The sequence below is a fragment of the Macrotis lagotis genome, chromosome 1 (assembly GCF_037893015.1).
Source record: "Macrotis lagotis isolate mMagLag1 chromosome 1, bilby.v1.9.chrom.fasta, whole genome shotgun sequence".
Lineage (NCBI taxonomy): Eukaryota > Metazoa > Chordata > Mammalia > Peramelemorphia > Peramelidae > Macrotis > Macrotis lagotis.
The window spans coordinates 324,782,989-324,802,754 of NC_133658.1; the positions used below are offsets into that span (position 1 = coordinate 324,782,989).

At 39.4% G+C, this 19,766-nt stretch overlaps 1 long non-coding RNA gene across 16 annotated transcripts in view; it reads left to right on the forward strand.

Moving 5' to 3' along the window:
• Nucleotides 1-4,904: 4,904 nt before the first annotated feature.
• The window catches only part of LOC141505604 (uncharacterized), a 419,909-nt gene continuing 405,047 nt past the window's right edge, over nucleotides 4,905-19,766 (forward strand). For 3 of the 16 annotated variants that reach the window (XR_012473643.1, XR_012473640.1, XR_012473641.1), the window contains exon 1: nucleotides 4,906-5,203. This is a non-coding gene — a long non-coding RNA (uncharacterized LOC141505604). Of the gene's footprint in view, nucleotides 5,204-19,766 lie in introns of all 16 variants that reach the window. The other 13 variants (XR_012473645.1, XR_012473639.1, XR_012473646.1 and 10 more) reach the window with 10 other exon arrangements.

Consider the following 19,766-nt stretch of genomic DNA (forward strand, 5'->3'; position numbering starts at 1 on the left):
CGAGCTTTGCTCAGCACACATTTATGAATCTTTCATAAATTTCCCAGCTGTTGCAAACACAGGGCTTAGGGAGAGGGGTCTTTAGGAGTGGGGGAGGTGAGGTAGTCCAAGGCCTTTGGGTTTTCCTTGCTCTTCCATAGTTTTGTGCCTGTGTTTGTGTGTGTGTGTGTGTGTGTGTGTGTGTGTGTGTGTGTGTGTGTGTGTGTGTATGTGTGTCTGTGTGTGTATGTGTGTTAAGAGTAATATGGAAACATTACACACACACACACACACACACTCCCTCCAGTTCCAGCTGATATTTTTGTTTGTTTTTGTTTTGCCCTAAATTTTTTTATTGAAGGTGATACTGCCTTGGGTCCCCGTGGAGGTTGGTCTGTCCAACTCAGTACAGACTCAGGCACTTTCAAGATTGCAGCAAAAGGCACATTAAATCAGGATTAAGTGTCATGATAGTGATTTGAACTGACACAGTTTTCACCTTGTCCATTTACTGAGAAATATATAACAGGAATGGATGGAGCCTGTCATATTTTACCTGAAAAATACGGCTCTTAGAGAAGCAGCTCTGGTGAACACCAGACAGAAGGTCCCGGTGGACAGGTGCAAACAGTGAGCAGGCCTCCATACCAGAGACCCCAGGGATAATTGGGTGACAGCATGTTAGCACATCCTAGAAGGAGCATATTCATTCTCCAGACTGGCTGCAGTTCAGCCAGCATGTAAGGGTAAGCAGCCTATGTTGACAGCAGGGAGGACTCCTGTTTCTATAGTGCTTTCTAAGGTTTACAAAGAACTAACTCTGTGAGCTGGGGAGTGAGAGTATTATCCTTAATTGTATAAGTGAGGAAAGAGATAAGTGGGAGCTTCCATGGCTAATATGTAGCAAGATCAGAATTTGAACCCAGCTTCCCTGACTCATTCCTCTTTCCACAGCCCCACAATAATTCTTTTCTATGTCATCATCCATCTGTTCTGAGGTTTTCATGCTTGGTAGTAGATTAACTGGTGATTGTATCTTCCTCCCAGTCAGAAGACCCCCACCCCCACTGCCATCATCTTAGCATAGAGCAGCAGCTGCCTGTAGAGAGTGGTCATGCCCTGCCCGTATATCTCCTGACAATGGCTCTTGCTGTAGCCTGAAGAGAGGTTGGGGCAGAGTGGAGAGGGAGAGAGGAAGTAAAACCTTCATGGGAAACAGATATATTTTTTAAAGTCAGAATGAAGTCGCCACAGTTTCCACATAAATATTTGAACTTGGAATGATGTCCTATGACTGTCTGGCTGGGACATTTTATTAGCAGTGTCTGTCATGGAACAGAATGGAGTGGTGGGGTCTAGGCGGGGTCTGTAGACAGTCATCATTCTGTCCTCCCTACTGTCCCACTAATCCCAGAGTCTTATCTCATAACAAGAACTCCCATTGGTACAAATGTTTTTAGTTTCACAAAGCATTTTCTTCACAAACCACCCTGTGAGACAAGTAGTACAAGGGGCACTTATTCCCACTCTGCAGATTGGGAAATTGAAGTTCAAAGAGCTTGAGGGGTTTGCTTTTGATCACTTGAAACAGTCAGTATCCAAGCTAGGACTTGAACCTAGATCTCTTAATTCTCTGTTTGAAGCATTTTCTCTCCTGGGTCCTGTACCTTCTGAAATGTGGGATGGATTAGTTAGTCCTTTAACTTTGAAACGCCTTCATCCAAAGATGTCTTCTCAAGTTGGTGAGTGAGTCTTTACTAGACCAGGAAGGAAAAATTCAGTGCTGAGGGAACCAGCTGTCTATGAGAGAGACAGCTCCCAATATTTGGCATCTTGTGGTGACTTGGTTTTACCTTCAGTGAAAGGGCATGTCAACATGTCTGAGCCCATTAGGTTGAAAAGGAAATATATGGTATCAGATGATTTAGAATTAGAAGGAATTTCTAAATTCATTTAATCCAGAACCTTTATTTTATAAAGGGAGAGAGAGGAAATGTTTGCTTGAGATTCCACAGTTATCAGGATTCAAACCAGGCCCTTTGACTCCAAAATTGATGCTCTTGCTTGCACATCATTCTGTCAACTCATTTTTCATTTTCCTTTGAGAATGTATCTTTATACTGAATGAATAGCAAGTAGAAGAATAGGAGAAGGGGTTGGGGTGACACGTCAAACTCTCCTCAGAGAAGACCATGCTAGAGAATTGTGTTAGGTTTCGGCACCATATTTTAGGCAGGACATAGACAAGATGGAGTAGTATAAATGGTAAGGAACTCATAACTGGGGTCTTGTTGGAACCAGATAGAACAGATTCCCAAGGCTCAACTTTAAAATTTTTAGTGTGAGCATTTATACCTTGGAAATTGACAAATGCTATAAATTAAGACAATTATTTGGTTGATTGTCTAGATTTAAGAAGGGATGGAGGGGATGGCTGTGATGTAGATAAAACTTAAAAGGGTGTGATGGGTGCATTTTCCCCTTCCTCCCCCCTCCCCCCAGGACTAGTTAAACATTTACCAGTGCCAAGTCTGCTAGTAGTTATTGTTTATAGGGTGGAACATTTAGCCTGGGGGAGAAAAAAATAAGGTGACTCAATAGCTGTTTCCAAATATTTGAAGAGATGGTATAGGGAAGAGGAATGAAATCTATTCTGGCCCAGAAGGCAGTACCAGGAAGTTTCAGAGATGCTTATTTCAATTTTATATAAGGAAAACTTAATGAATTACAGAGTACTTGGTGGGTGGTTAGTACCTCTATGTTGGAGGTCTTCAAGTGGTAGAATGGCCATTTGTTAGAGATATAAAGAGGATTCATGCTTCAGGGAGGTCGGAGACTTGAAGCCCCCTCTAGTTCTGGCATACAGTTATTTGAGGTAGAGAAATGGGGAAACTTCTTGACTTGGTTGGTGTAAATAGCAAGAGGGATATGATGTTCTGAGGTGAAAAATGGGAATGAACCAAGAAGAAAAGTAAGAAGAGATCTTCACTGAAGGTAAGAAAGATCAGACCAGAGGACAGGAGACCACAAAGATTGGACCTGTGCATCTTGATCTCCTTGCTCTTTCAAGTGTGTAGCTTAATTTGAGAGAGATTGTCATGCATCTTACTCTTGGGACTAGAGTAAAGTAGTTATTGGTATTCTAGGACAGTTAGCCTGAAGGTGTGATACTGTAGAGAGTGTTTGTTAGGAAAGTAGGTAGAGAGAAGGTCAAAAGGACCTTGGAACTCATGCAGTTAAAAAGGGGGGATGAAGAGATAAACAGCCAGGCCTCTGGGCAAATAAGATTTGGTTATTAGAAAGTAGGAATATTAGCTTCCATTTCACAAGATCTCATCAGAGGTATAAAATCATGACGGAGATGGAATCCCTCTACAATATCTCTGACAAGTTATTGTTTCTGCCTCCCTCCACATAGCTCTAAAACATTCTACATTTTTGTTTGTGTCTTTTTATAAGGCATTTAACTGCTCCAGATCTTATTTCCCTTTTTTATAAACTGGAAGTAAGGGTGGGGTGGTGGTGGTGGAGTGGGATCTGGATAGCTGACTTCTTTTACCCCTTCCTGCTCTAAATCTGTTCTTGATCCCCCAGTTGAGAATTATTTTTCCCTTTGTTATGGGTTATTTCATATCACTTTGTTTGTATCCTTCTGATGTACTTGTCCTGAATTTATCTGTTTTGTCTTGTCTTCCTATCAGAAGTGAGTTTCCTGAAGGGAGGAGACCTTATCTTATCTAAACTTGCTTTCTTTCCCAAGCTGGAGCCAAAGACTGTACACAGTAAGGGGACAATAAATGTTTGTTGAAATGAATCAAAAAGCACAGAATGTGGGGTAAGAAGGACTGATTTGGAGTCATTCCATTCTACTTTTGTGACTTTCAGCAAATTCAATCCCTTTCTCTGAGCCTTCGCTTTAAGATGAGAGCATTGAAATGCATTATCTCTTGCTCTATTTCAGATTCTTATATCTTGCCTTTTAAGGTGCTTCCTACTTTTGTGATTCCAAGATTTGCCCTCTGAGTCCTTACCTCCCTTGTCCTGGAGGAAAAGGTCACTTGTCCACTTAAGATTCATGTTTGGTCAAAGTGAATCTTACCTGGGTAGCTCCCAAATTTTATTCTCAGCAAGGTGCTGAGCCAAGAGTGGAAACCAACTTGCTTATTCCAGAAGAATGGAACAAATTGTTCCCTCAATATAAATCATTTAGTTAGGTGGTATAATTTAGAAGTATCTAATGCATACAGAGTCATACTCCAACAGTGTGGGCCAAATTAGATTAAAATGTAATTGGAGGGCAGCTAGGTGACACAGTGGATAGAACATCCATCCTGGAGTCAGAAGGACCTGATTTCAAATCTTATCTCTGATACTAGCTGAGTGGCAAGTTATTTAACCTATCTCAGTCTTGGTTTCTGCATCTGTAAAATTGGGATAATGATATCTCACTTCTCACCTACTTCTTGGGGTTGATGTGAGGATTAAATGAAATAACATAGAAAGTGCTTTGCACCAGCCTTAAAGACCTCTATAAATGCTACTATTTATCACAAACCAGAGTGTCTTCATACCTATATTTGCTAAGCATATATACCTACAAGGGGAATTCCCATCACATATTAGAGATTGAATGGATCCCACACAATAAATAGGGGTTCCTGGAGGGATGTTTTGAGGAAGTTCTTCACAGCAGCCATCATCATAAACTCCCCTTCACTCCCATCTCTGACCTCCTCATTTAATGACAGGGTCTCTTGATATAATTGGACATTACAGCAGCATCTGGCTCTGTGTTTGTCTCTCTCTTTTGGTATGCATGCCTCTCTCTTGGAAAGATTAACCTTAAGAGGCTAGGTTGGCAGGAGCAGAGGGTAACCTGGATGCAAGGGTGTTTTATGATATTGCCCAGACAGCTAATGGCCCCAGTGACATTGGTGGTTTTTATGTAGCTCAATGTAATTGTCATAAATTAGGACACTCCAGCCTTTGTCATGTTTCTCTCCCTCCCTAGGAAGATGGGTCCCAGGGGATCGTAGACCCTTCTGCCTCCTGGCCCTAGAAGAAATGAATAGCCCTTGCCCTTCTCAGTCTGGATTATAGTGAAGCAGCAACAGATCTTGGCTAGACTTGATGCAGAGAGACCTGTGTCTCTCTTCCTGCTGGTAGTTTGGGCACACGGGCCTTTGCAGGCCAACCTGGGCATCATCCATGGCTTTGCTATAAGGTATGTGGTAGCTCTTCACTTCTGCATCTATAACTGAGAAAATAGTCAGAAAGGAGGTTTCTAGTATTTTTCTTCTTCTCCTATATCTCCAAGGGACTCCAAAGACATGTTGGGTCTCAACTAGACAACAAATCATGTGAATATAGCCAGGAACCTTTCCTTGGAGAGGTGTGTGGGGGGGGTAACAGGTATGGAATGTTGCATACAATACCAGAAGGTATTCTTTCTTCCTTCCTTCCCTTCCTTCCTTCCCTCTCTCTCTCTCCCTCCTTCCTGCCCTCCTTCCCTCCCTCTCTCCCTCCTTTCCTCCCTCCCTCCCTCCCTCCCTCCCTCCCTCCCTTCCTTCCTTCCTTCCTTCCTTCCTTCCTTCCTTCCTTCCTTCCTTCCTTCCTTCCTTCCTTCCTTCCTTCTTTCCTTCCTTCTTTCCTTCCTTCCTTCCTTCTTTCCTTCCTTCCTTCCCTACCTCCCCCTTCTCTCTTTTCTATTGTTGTAAGAGATGACTTTCTAGTTGGGAAAGAGGAGTGATCTATTTAGAAAAAAAAGTATAGGTGAAACAAAAACAAAAATGTAAATCTTAAAAGAAATTAAAGAGAAAAAAGAAAACAGGAAGGTTTTAGTGGATTATAGGCACCTGCATGTTAACTATATGATCAAAAAACCCTAAAAAAAAACAAAGACAAACTTAGGTCAAAGGAATACAAACATTGTTGAGAGTAAAGGCAGTGTAGTTTTATCATCTAGTTTCTTCAGGCCAAATTTAGAGTATTGCCTATTGCCTTCTGGATACTGTACTTAGGCAATCTAGAGAATGTTAACAAGGATTGAAAGCAGACTGGAGACCATGACAAATGGGGATTTGTTGAAGGTCCTGGACATAATTAGCCTGGAAAAGGGAAGACATCTATGGGGCAGAATCACTATCCATAAGTTATGAATTAAGAAGCACAAGAGATGGAGGCAGAAAACTTGCTTTTCATTTTCCTTTCTCTCTGTGTGACCTTGAGTAAATCATTTAACCTTTATGAACCCTAGATTCTTTGAACTAAAAGGACTGCCTGATGATAATGTTTATTTCTTTTTGCCCTTCTTTCTGGAAGAAGACCATGTTATCAAGGAGGTGATGCCATGATATGTACATGAATTGGGTTGCCCAGATGAACTCTAATATACATTCCCACTTTTCTTATGATAATCCCAAGTATTTCAAGGGATCTTAGAACATGGAAAAGTAGAGTTAGAAGAAGATTTGGTATTTGAAGGGATGCTACATAGAAGAGGGGTGAAAAAATGAATGAAAAGGCATGAAATGTTTCCTCTATGTAAAGCATTATGTTGAGCACGGAGACACACTCAAAATGCAAGAGACAGTCTCTGCTCTCAAGGTGCTCATATTCTTAGTGGGGAGAGAATACACAGAGCAGGTTTCAATTTTAAGCTAGATGCAAAGGTCTTGTGGTTTTTTAGGAAGGGATGGTAAAAATGTCATTTTCATTGATGAAACTATATCTGTGTCTGACTGAAGTATTTTATATATTGCTGTATTTTTGACTTTGATTGTGAATGCTGGATAGCTGAGGAATGCAGCACCAATGGAAATAATTGATGGGTCTCTTCTTAACAAGGGGTCCTCCTCTGGATGATGCCTATGGGGTCAGACTAGAGGAAGACTGGCAATGTAGGGACCTTCTATTTGTGGGACTCTTAGTCTTACCTGCCCATCCTTTCTTCATAATGGTTTCCTCCCTCAATGGTGGTATGGAGATAGAGCTAGTGGTCTAGGGTAGGGTACTATTTTCCATGGGGTTCTTATGTTCAAGGTCTTGGGTTATCTCCATCAGGGTCTGAGGGGGAGTAGTGCTCAAGATGTTGGCACAAGCAGCCTCCCTGTGTCTCTCTGTTGCTATTTCCTCTAAGAGTGTTAGCTTGTTGGTGGCATTAGGATTATATTTAACCAATCAACTTTATTAAGCTTTATCTGTGTATCTGTGTAATCTGTATTATGCTATGTATTGGACTAGGGTAATGTTCAATGAATCTGGAAACAAATTGGGTGTGCCCTAGCTATGAAAGGATTTAAAAGTCAAACAGAAATTTGAATTTATCTTAGAGGCAGTAGGAATCCATCAGAATTGACTGGGTAATGAAGTAGTCATTCAATCAGTCAGCAATATCATGTGCTTCTTTTGTGTTTAGAGTTGGAGATACAGGGATGGCTAGGTGGTGCAGTGGATAAGCACCAGCCCTGGAGTCAGGAGTACCTGGGTTCAAATCGGGTCTCAGGCACTTAATAATTACCTAGCTGTGTGGCCTTGGGCAAGCCACTTAACCCCATTTGCCTTACAAAAACCTAAAAAAAAAAAAGAGTTGGAGATACAAGGAAAAGGCAAGGACATGGTCCTTATCCTAAAAAAAGCTCACACTCTAATTTTTTAAAAATAAATGTTAATTATTCAAGGCAGTAGGGTTAAGTGACTTGCCCAAGGTCACACAGTTAGGTGATTATTACATATCTGAGATTGGATTTGAACTCAGGTCCTCTTGACTCCAGGGTCAGTGCTCCCTCCACTGTGCTACTTAGTGCCCCGCTCACACTCTAATTTAAAAAAAAATTATATACACAAAATAAACATAGTGTAAATGGAAGATAGTCTAGAGTGTGTGTGCAAAGGGTGCAGGAAACCTCCTGGAGGAAGGTAAGATTTGAGAGTCCTAAAGGAAATCAGGGGAGTCAGTCACATGATCAGATCTGCATTTAAGGAAAATTCTTTTGGCAACAATATTAAGAAGGACTGATAGGGAGAGATTAAGTCAGGGAGAGCAATAAGGAGACTGCTGTATTTATCTAGGTGATGGATGAGGAGGGTCTAAGCTAAGATGACTGCTCCGTGGGTAGTGAGAAGGACCAGTGGGTGGAAGCTATAGGAAGAAGAATTCTGACTCAACAGAAAATCTCTAACAATCTGATCATCCAGATGAGGAATGCTGTCTAAGGGGGAGTTTGTTTCTCCTCTCTAGAAGTCTTTTAGGTAGAATCTGGATGACCGCTTGTGTAGGAGGTTGTTGAAGATAGTCATGTTTAGGCCCAGTTGGACTTTGTGCCCTCTGTGATCCCTTCCAGCTCAAAGATTCTACCCCTTTATGATTCAGATACCCTTGGGTAAGTCATTTAACCTCTATGTGTCCTGTTTTCTTCATTTTTAAATTGAGGGGCTTGTCTAGACGATGTCTTTTTCTTTTTTTTTGCAAGGCAAATGGGGTTAAGTGGCTTGCCCAAGGGCACACAGCTAGGTAATTATTAAGTGTCTGAAACCAGATCTGAACCCAGGTACTCCTGACTCCAGGGCTGGTGCTTTATCCACTGCACCACCTAGCCGCCCCTGTGTCTAGATGATTTCTAATATATTTTCCTACTTTTCTATGTAGAGTCCTAAGAACATAGATATTTCTCATGTCAGAGCCTAGGACCAGAGTTCTTGGCTTGAGTCTAGTGACCCAGTCTGTTAAATAGTGCTGGAGAGCCCTCCAGGGGTCTTCTGAGCATAGTCCACAATTCTAAACCAATGGGGAATATCCCAAGCTTAGACTTCTGCTGCTTCTCTCCTGGGCAAGAATTCATAAAGCAAGATCTGTTTTTGCTTTCCAGGATGCACCTTTGATCAGAGAGTAAGGGTGGATGATGTGACAGCCTAAAGGGAGAACTAATGTATCAATTTCCCCATCTTCTTGGGACTGAGTTCAAATTGTGGGTGAAAAACAAAACACATGGAGTCAAGGAAATGATTCACTTGTCTCTGCCCAGGGAACCTCTATAGATAGGAACCAAAATAAGCAGGAAGCTTAGTAGATTCTGGTTAGTAGGGTACCAGTTCCTCAGGTGGGGAAAATGGATTGTAGCTTCCATGTTCATGGTGCTTTCAAGTAGGGTGAAGAGATCAATTATTATTAACTCCAAATTACAGATGAGAGGCCAAGTGACTTGTCTAAAATCACACCAATAGTACCTGATAGAGCCAGAATTTGGATCCAGATCTACTGATTCCAAGATCAGGGAACATTCCATACTACCACACTGAATCCATGAGGGGAAGGATTCAGGAATGTATTGGAGCCAGTCCTACTGACCAGAGCTGATTGTTAAATTTTCAATATTTGCAAATTGACAAATGCTAAAAATTAGGGCTTGTTTTGCTGATTGTTTAGACTTAAGAATGTAGTGAAGAAAAAAAATTGATATTGCAGATTAAATTTTTGTGACACCTGTTTTTAGAGGGGAAGGACATTTATTATCACATCTGGGAAAGATTTCATAAGGAAATCAAGCAGAGTTACATGTAATCATAGGACCTCCAAAGGGACAGCATAATTCACTGAAAAAATATTCACAGGATCATAAGATTTAACCTGGAGAGTAGACCAAAGAGATCCTTTAATGAAACTCTCTCATTTTACAAATAAGGGAACTAAAACCCAGAGAGGGCAAATAGCAAGGAGCAGAGATGGCATTCAAAGCTAGGACTTCTAGTTCAAATTTCAGTTCTTTTTCTGCTACTGATGCTCCTAAGTACGAAGTAAAACCTTAGAGTTTTTCATTTGCATTTCTTCTTTTACACTTCTTCTTTGACCCTCCTAGGATGTGAAAGATGAACTATACTTCAGATGTTAAAAGAGATGGGAGTGGAGAGACTAGGAAGACTAGGAAGAGACCATCTAAGGGAGGGGGATGAAGAGTGAATGACTGCATCACACAACTATATTAATGGGTTTAAACTTTTTCTTCTTGAACCTGTCAAATAGTACTGGGAGCAATGGGTTGAAGATACAGAGAGGGCAGTTTGTTTAATGGAATAAATATAATAATAAGAACTGTCCCAAAATGGATGGAACATTTGAAAACTATTCATTTATTTGAAAACTATATCATTTATTGATTCCAGTGATCCAGTCTGGTAAACAGTCCTTCCTTCCTTCCTTCCTTCCTTCCTTCCTTCCTTCCTTCCTTCCTTCCTTCCTTCCTTCCATTATTTATCAATTGGGAAATGATTCTTATTCTGATAAATCTGAATCAGTGTCTTAGAGAAACATTGCAAAGTTTTTTTTTTCTTCAAGTTATTTCCCCTTTTAATCTTAACTACACACTGATTGTGGTAGGTAGTAAGATACTCAATGATATATTTGTAAGAGTAGTTAGCACACTATCACATAGTTGATTGGTTGGTTCTTGTCCTTCATTATTGAAGAAGGCCAAAAATGATATCACTTTATTAGAGATGAGTTACAATATGTCCAAGTATGGCTGATCAGACCAACATGAGCTTGGAATGCTCTACAAGAGGTTGGGCACAAATAGTCCATGTGAACACCTGGGATGTTTATTCTACACTTAGGTATCTAATGTTTCCTTTGAGCTACTTCAATTCTCTCTTGCTCATAAAGCACAGCACCCTCTCTGAAAAGGGCACACCATGCTGGGTAGTCCTGTGCCAGTGTCTCCCATGTTGCCCAATCAATTTCAGAATTCTTAAGAGAGACCTTTAGGATGACCCTGTGTGAGTTCTCCATAAAATAGGGGTTTTTTTGGCAAGTAAAGCTTTGGTATTCAAACACTGTGGCAAGCACATCAGAGTTGTGCTCTCTGTAGCAATGTTTGAATGCTTGGCAGTTAGATGGGCTTCAGATTGTTTCTATGACAATTCAAATGTAAGCGATTCAATTTTTTCGCTTTTTTCTTCCTTTCCCTTCCCTTCCTTCCTTCCTGCCTTCCTCCCTCTCTCCCTTCCTCACTCCTTCCCTTCCTCCCTCCCTCCTTCCCTCCCTCTCTCCCTTCCTTCCTTCCTTCCTTCCTTCCTTCCTTCCTTCCTTCCTTCCTTCCTTCCTTCCTTCCTTCCTTCCTTCCTCCCTCCCTCCCTTCCTTCCTTCCCACTTGACATGATTGTCATGGAGAGCACTGACTAAGGTCGAGGTAAGACAAGATGACCTTTGAAGTTATATTCCACTCAGTGATGCGTTTGTGTGTGTGTGTGTGTGTGTGTGTGTGTGTGTGTGTGTGTGTGTGTGTGACTTGGGATGGTCCTGCTCTACAGCAGGATTACTGGAAAACAAAATCAGGGCTCAATTAGGACTCAGTGGGCATCAAAGTATTGCTCTTACTGGAGTTTGTTTCTGGATGCATCCCCTCTCTGTCAGTATGTCTCATATTGCTCACTCCCTCTCCTTCCACTGAGGTCATTAGGCAAAGGCCAAATGGTCACCTAGCAAAGAAGCAATGGGAGAGATGTATGTCTTGGTCAGCATGATGGCAGCTTTATGTAGTAGAACCCTTGATTTGTCATTCAGGAAACCTGAGTCAAGATTCCAGCTATGTCTTATGGAAAAATCACTTCACTTGTCATAACCTCAATTTTCTCATCTGTAAAATGGAGATAGTACTGCTTTTGCTACCTGAGTTGTAAAGAAAGCATCAGTAGTGACAAGGAGAACACCTAAAGCTTAGATATCAGGCATTGTCAAAGTCATTGAAACCAAGACATGAACTGAGTAATTAGAGAGTGACAAAGAAGCTTAAAAATAAGAACACTGGTTTGGGAGTCAGAGGACCTCTAGGTTCTAGTCTTACCTTTGAGAATATCTAATTGTGTGACCTGGGGCAAATTACTTCTAAGTCCCTGCTTCTTCCTTTGTAAAATGAGAGGCTAGACATGAAATTTAAAATGTCTATCTGCTCTAATAGCCTTTGTTCTAAAAGTTCATGCCCTTTTATATCATACTTATATCAGGGATATAGGTAAAAAGTGAAGTAAGGATTTAACTGAACTCATGTTGTCAATAGCTATGAGACCTGGTTTGAAAATTAGAGGAAAATAAATGGAGCCACCTTTCATATCTATGACTAAGGAAGGATTTATAATTAAACAAAGGATAGATAGAATCACAAAATATAAAACAGATACTTTTAATAATAAGAAATTGAAAAGCTTTTTTTCATAAACAAAATTAATGCAGCTAATATAAGAATTGAAGTTATCAGTTGGGAAAAATCTTTGCATCAATACCTCTGATATGAAGAGAATTAATATATGAAACCTAAAGTCATTACCTAATAGATAAGTGGTCAATCAAAAGAACAGACAGTTTTCAAAAGAACTGCAATTACTAATCATAGGAAAGACTGCTCCACTAAGAACAAAAGAAATGCAAATGAAAAACTCTAAGGTTTTACTTCGTACTTAGCAAATTGGAAAAACCGGAAAAGATGGAAAGTAATTAATGTTGAAGGGTTTGTGCAAAAACAGGCATATTAACACACCATTGAGGGAGCTATAAATTGACCAAAAATTTTGGAAAACAATTTCAAATTATGCCTCCCACCCATCAATTTAAATGCTCATACCCTTCGACCCAGAAATACCACTGCTCTCTCAAGGAGATCAAAATCCAAAAAGAAACTCCCAGATACATGAAAATATCCATAGCAACCATTTCTGTAGAGCAAAGAATGGAAATAAAGTAGGAAGTAGATGTTTATTCATTGGAGAATGGCTATTAGGAATTCAGAGAAACATCAGAAGATATAAATTGTTTAAAAATGAAGTAAGCAGAACAAAATAATAGATGATATAACTTTACAATTATATAAAGAGAAAGAACAATAAGACAAAACTGAAATTTGTATAGTTGTAATGATGAAACTTATCCCCAAAGAAAATCTTACTCTCTCCTTTTCTTCAAAGAGGCAAGGGACTTAACAGGTATGAAATATAGCAGTTAGAAAAGATTGCTGATGTCTGTGTATCAAGGGAAAGTTTGCTGGGTTGGGGTGGGAAGAAAATTTTTGAAAATGAATGATTTAAAAGCAAAAATCATTAATAAAATTTTGTAATATAGTTTAGTGGAAAGTCTGCTGAACTTGGGTTTGAATCTTGTCTTTGATATGTATAAATTGTTTAGCCACAGGCAAGTCATTCACAGCCTCAGCTCCTAGTACCAAGAAGGTAATAATGCTTCATTACTTATCTCATGTCAAATATTTGGGAGACTTCCTGTTTCTCAGAGTAAAGGCCCAGAAAGTAGTCTGTGTGCTGAGTTTAGCATAATAACAATCCTTTGTGCTCTGGATGATCTTACTCTCTGGTTAAGTATATTACTTTGACCAGACTAGGTTTTCATTGGCAGATTTATGATTTTAGCTTCTCCCTATTTCCCAGAGTCCTGAAAGCCAGCTTCCATTACGTCTTTTGACACACTCACAATCTCTGTTACTTGTAACTATTAAGTGAATTGGATTGGCTTCTGCACTTCTGTGCCCACTGGTTCTGTACCTCCTTGTGAGGAAATCAACTTGGAGACTATTTCCACAGGACTTGGGAATGCCTGTATTGTCCATGTATGAGCCTGCCATGGAAACATCAACTCAAGACCTAAAAATGATTATGTCATGGTCTAGTTCACTTGTGATTTGTATGTATATAAACTTTGCCTAACTCCAAGAAGAAAGGAAGATTTCCACTTATATGTCATTTTCCTCACTCTGAAATTAATTAAATTTCTGTTTGATCCCTTACTTTTTTGTTTCTATCCTGTTCTATTTGGCTCTAGCTATTCATAGTTTAGAGGGAGGCTGGTTCTGGTTCAGTTGACACTTGTAAGTTCTAAGATACTAAAGAAATGGGGAGTTATTATTCTTTTCCCCAAATTTCCACAATTGTATTACTTGACAATGTTCCTGTGTTTTACATGAATCTCTCTCTCTCTTCCAGTTCTCAGCTGTCTCCCTACATATTTGCAGCATCCTAAGTGATTCTGGGAGTTTGGTGGTTTAGTTATTTTTCATCCTCCTTTTATAAGTAAGGTAAAGGAGGTCCAGTGAACAGTTCATAGTCACATACTTGAAGGCAGAGTCATGTTCCAAATGTACTAGTGAATGGCTACAATGCTTCTCCCACTGAAGCACCCTAGTTGCTAGCTCTCTCCTTGTGGATTTTCTCAACCTACCTACATCCTTTTTGCTTCAGAAATGTTGCTATATGATTCTCCTTGTTTAGTGAAGTGTTATCATACTGTTTTCCTCCAAAGTAATGATGCTCTAGTGTTAGAATATTGGGATTTGAGGATATGAAGGTATAGAATGGGGAGAGATTTGAGGGCCAAGAGACTTTTTTGGCTTCTCTCTAATCATATCACAGAAATGACTCTTCATCCAGTGTTGCCTCAAGGAAATCTTCAGAAATATTGAAATTCTGCTGCTTCGCGTACTCAGCCAGCCCCCTCCACTGTGCTCAGAAGGGCTAAACGTTAATTATTGACAAGCCACTCCGACCTAGACATTTGTTGCTAAACCTGGGTGACAGGAAGCCTCTGAAATGTCAAATTTGTTCAAATATTCATGGGTCTAATCTATAAAGCATGAAACCACAGTGAGGGTCCCACATGGCCCGTGTACTCTGTGTCACTGTGGCCAGAGGAAGCACATTCTTCAGAAGCTGTTTTATTACTTGTAGTAGAGGGAGGAGGAAGAATAATATTTCAATTTACTCAGGTTACTGGCCTCTCTACACATTCATTATGATTCATAGCCACAAACAGAATCAAAGACCCTCAGTACAAGCAGGGGTCTTAGAGTATAGAGGACCTATGTAGAGAGATTCTAGCTTCATCCAGGAAAAAGAACTGAAAAATAGATGTGTATCTATGTATTGTATATATATATATTACAAGTATATATATTCTATATACATATATGCACATATATATTTATATATATACATATTGTGTCTAATGGTAGTCATTTCTAGGGCAAGGGGAGGGAAGGAAAAAAGAGGAAATAAATTTACATAATAACTATATTTAAAAGGTATAGCAAGTTGTACATAATAGATTTGCAGTTTCATGTGTAATCATTTTTATTATGGAAATTATTGGAATTTCACTTTGGAAATTTAGTATGAAATTATTGTTATAGAAATGCTTGTTTTATTCCACAAATTAAAAAGAAATACTTTTTTAAAAAGATGACAGAGAGAGGTCATATTGCAAAATGGAAAAAACACTGAACTGGAAGATAAGAGACCAGGGTTCAAATGTCAACTTTGTCCTTTCTAGAACACATTTGGAATGTTGTGTCCAGTACTGAGTACTACAATTTAGGAAGAACATTGGCAAACTGATAACCACTACCGACCACCATGCTTTAAGAAAAGAGATATTTAACTAGGATAAGAGAAGACTCAGGAAGACATGACTATTATGTGTGCAGGATTCCTAGTTTCTTTGTAGATACTGTTAGTGTCATTTACTCTAAGGGTCTTTATTCCATCTATTCTATATGTATCTTCTATGTGCCTATTTATGTACATGTTGTTTTCCCCATTAGAATATAAGCTCCTTGAGACCAGGTACAATCTTTGCTTTTTCTTTGTATGTCTAGCAACTAGCACAGTGTGGGCACATCGTAAGGACATAATTAATTCTTTTTTTTCCCTTTTCTTTTTTTAAATTTTAGTTAAAACTTTTATCCCAGCTACATACAACAGAAAATTTCAACATTTATTTACAAAACCTTGAGTTTCAAATTCTCTCCCTATCTCCCATCCATTCCCTCCATTGAGAAAGCAAGTTATCTGGTGTAGGGTAAAAATGTTATTTTAAAAATGTCATGTTGTAAAAGTAAACATAATCCTCCCCAGTAAAGAAAGAGAAACCTCAAGAAAAATAAAGTGAGAAAAAAGTGTGCTTCAGTATGTATTCAGACACCATCCATCAATTGTTTCTTATTAGATTTGTAATATTTATTAATTATTTAATAATTAATAATTATTATTGTCATAAATCCATCAGAGAAATTGCTTCAATATTTTTCCCACAGCTGCTATTGTTTGCTGTATTCCTTCCATCCTATTACCCCACCCTATTTATTCTATTCTCTCTCTTCTTTCATCCTTATCCCTCCTCAAAAATATGATGTATCTGACTACCCTCTCCCACAATCCCTCCCTCTTCTATTAGTTACAACTCCTTCCCCTCCTTCTGATTCCCCTCTCCATCCCTTTTCTCTCCTATTTTTCTCTAGAGCAAGCTAGATTGCTATACCCAATTGGCTGTATATATTATTTCCTTTCTGAATCACTTCTGATAAAGAGTAAAGGCTCATTCATCCCCCCTTACCTTCCTCTCTTCCATTCCATTGCAAAAGTTTTTCCTTGCCTCTTTTATGTGAAATAATTTATCCCATTCTATCTCTCCTTTCCCTATCTTCCAGTACATGCCTTTCTTTCCCATTAACTCCATCTTTTTAATATATTATGCTTTCAGCCTCCTCCTGTGCCTAGTCTATATATGCTTCATCTAACTGCCCTAATAAATGAGAAGGTTCATATGAATTATCAGGATCATCTTCCCTTGCATAAATACAAGCAATTCAACATCATTAAGTCCCTCATAATTTACCCTTCCCATCTGCCATCTCTATTGTTCACCTCAGTCCTGTACTTGAAAATCAAACTTTCTGTTCAGGTCTGGGAATTTCATCAGGAAAATTTGAGAGCCCCCTAATTCATTGAATGTTCATCTTTCTCCCAGAAAAAGTATGTTCAGTTTTGCTGGGTAGTTGATTCTTGGTTGTAATCCAAGTTCTTTTGTCTTCCAGCATATCATATAATATTCCAAGTCCCACAAGACCTTCATGTAGAAGCTGTTAAATCATGAATCATCCTGACTATAGCTCCATGATATTTGAATTGTTTCTTTTTGGTTGCTTGTGATATTTTCTCCTTTACTTGGGAGTTCTGAAATTTAGCTATAATGTTCTTAGCAGTTTTTCTTTTGGAATCTTGAAAGAGATTGATGAGGTGATTGGTGGATTCCTTCAATTTCTATTTTACCTTCTACTTCTAGGATATTAAGGCAATTTTCCTGGAGAATTTCTTGAAAAATGAAGTCTAGTATATTTTTTTCATCATGACTTTTAGGTAGTACAATAATTTTTTACATTATTTCTTCTGGATCTGTTTTCCAAGTCAGTTGTTTTTCCAGTGAGTTACTACACATTTTCTTCTAATGTTTAATTCTTTTGATTTTTTTTATTGTTTCTTGATTTCTCACAAAGTCATCAGCTTCCCCTAGCTCCACTCTACATTTGAAGGAATTATTTTCTTCAGAGTTTTGTATCTTCTTTTCCATCTGGCCAGTTCTACTTTTTAAGGCATTCTTCTCCTCATTGACTTTTTAGGATTGTTTTTTCTATTTGACCCAAACTGGTTTTTAAGATGTTATTTTCTTCTTAAGATGGTATTTTTTGTAATTCCTTCACAAAACTGCTGACTTGGGTTTTATGAATTTCTCACATCACTCTCATTTTTGTTCACAATTTTTCCTCCACCTCCCTCACTTGATTTTTCAAAATCTTTTTTTGAACTCTTCCATAGCCTGAGACCAATTTGCAGAAGTTTTGAGTTTGTAATCTTCTGAGTATATATTTTGATCCTCTACAGGGCCAAAGTAATTGTTTGTGGTTGGATTTTTTTCTTCTGTTGTTTATTCATTTCACCAGCTTATGGCTTGATTTTAACTTTTTTGTTAAGGTGGGTTCTGCTTCCAGGGTGGAGAACACACTATCCCAAGTTTTTGAGGGTTTTTGCTGCTGTTTGTAAGAATGCCCCCCCCCCCCCCAGGGACCTCAATTCCTCCAAGGTTTTATGAAAGGCTATAACTTTTCTCCTGACTTGTGCTCTGGTCTATGGATGACAAGCATTACATTCTACCCTGAAACCATGAGGAGAGTCCCTGCTCTGCTATGTCAACTGGATCTGAGTATGGGCAAAGTTACAGAGTCCTGCCTCAGGGATAGATAGCTAAGAGACATCTGCAGTCTTCCCCTATGCCCTTAGCATCCATGGGCTGAGTGCTCTAGAAGCAGCTGCTGGGGGGCTCCCTACTGGGTGATTCCCCAGGACAGCTTCTGGTTCCCAGGCCAGGGTTGTGTTGAATTGGACAGGGCTCTGCACCTACTCGGAAGCAGTAGAATTTTCCTGTTGCTCTTCCCAATTGTCTTTGACAGTATTGGGCTGAGAAATCTGGAAACTGCCACTGCTGCCATGGACCCAGGTACCCCTAGGGATCCAGACATCCTGTGGACCATTCCTAGATACCTGGAACAAGTTTGCTCCCATGCTGCCAGACTGAACTGTAGGTTCTTTCTCACCCCAGTGGAACAGACCCTTCCTGAGGATCTTCTAAGTTATCTTGGGCTGGAAAATTGTTTCACCCAGTTTATTGTGAGTTCTGCCACTCTAGAATTTGGTAATAGTCATTATTTAAAGGTATTTGCAATGGTCTAGGGGAGAACACTTGTGAGAATTCCTGCCTTGGCTCTGCCCCCCAAGACTTAATAAATTCTTATTGATTGTTGACTGATAAGGGAATAATAATGCTTCACTTGGGGACAGAATCAGAACCAAGAATAGAAACTATGGAGGAAAAGATTTTGGTTCAGTATTAGAAAATCTTCCATAAATGGAATGGAGTGCATTGGTATTTTACTGAGTTTAAAAATAGGTTTGATCATTTCTTATTAGGGACACTCATAACTGAAGTAAGGATTCAACTAGGTGATGTCCTTTGCAACTCTAAGATTCTATGATTCTATAAAGGAAGAACAAATAAAGGGTTTAGGGCATTGGAGAATGTGATAGAGGAGCAAGAATCTGAGGTGCTCTTTGAAAAATACAAAAGATTTTGAGGGCAAGTGTTCCCTCCCCCAATGGGGAAGAACCTGTGGGAAAGAAAACCAAAAAAAAAAAAAAAGAAAAAAATGAATGCACAAAATATACACTGGAAATTGACTGGAGCATACTATAACCAGGGAATAGTGGTTGATAGGTAAGTTAGAATCAGATTATGATCAGCCTGAGGGTTACTGTTGTAGGATAGAATTTAAACTTTATTCAGCAAAGTGTCTATAATTTTTCATCTCTCTCTCTCTCTCTCTCTCTCTCTCTCTCTCTCTCTCTCTCTCTCTCCTTTTCTTCCTTCTCTCTCTGTCTTTGTCTTTGTCTCTCTCTGTTTCTCTCTGTCTCATCCCTCCACCTCTTTTATCTTACTTTTCTCATTTCATCTTCTTTTCCCCTTTCTCTTCCTCTCTCTTCTTTCTTCTTTCTCCCTCTTCCTGCTTCTATGCCTTCTCTTTTTCTTTTTCTTCTTTCTTTACTCCATTTCCTTTCTCTTTCTCCTCTTCCTTTGTCCTCCTCAAATTTTTCTTTCTGTTCTCTTTTCATTTTCTCCCTACCCCCTCCCTCTTTTTCTCCTCCTGATTTCTGTCCCCTTCTTTTCTCATTCTCTCCTCCTCTTGCTCCCTGTCCTCCTCTCTTCTGGTACCCCCTCCCTCTCCTTCCCATATGACTAGGGCATAAAACCTTTCCTCATTTCCAAGTGGATGGAGGAGATTGAAGCTCTCCAGCTGCTGTTGCTTTGCTGCCCTTGTGCAGTTGTCTGCCAGTTGTGCAGGCGGATTGCTCTGAATGCCACCATCTGGTATGCCACGTGGACATCATAATCTTTTCTTAATTACATTAGC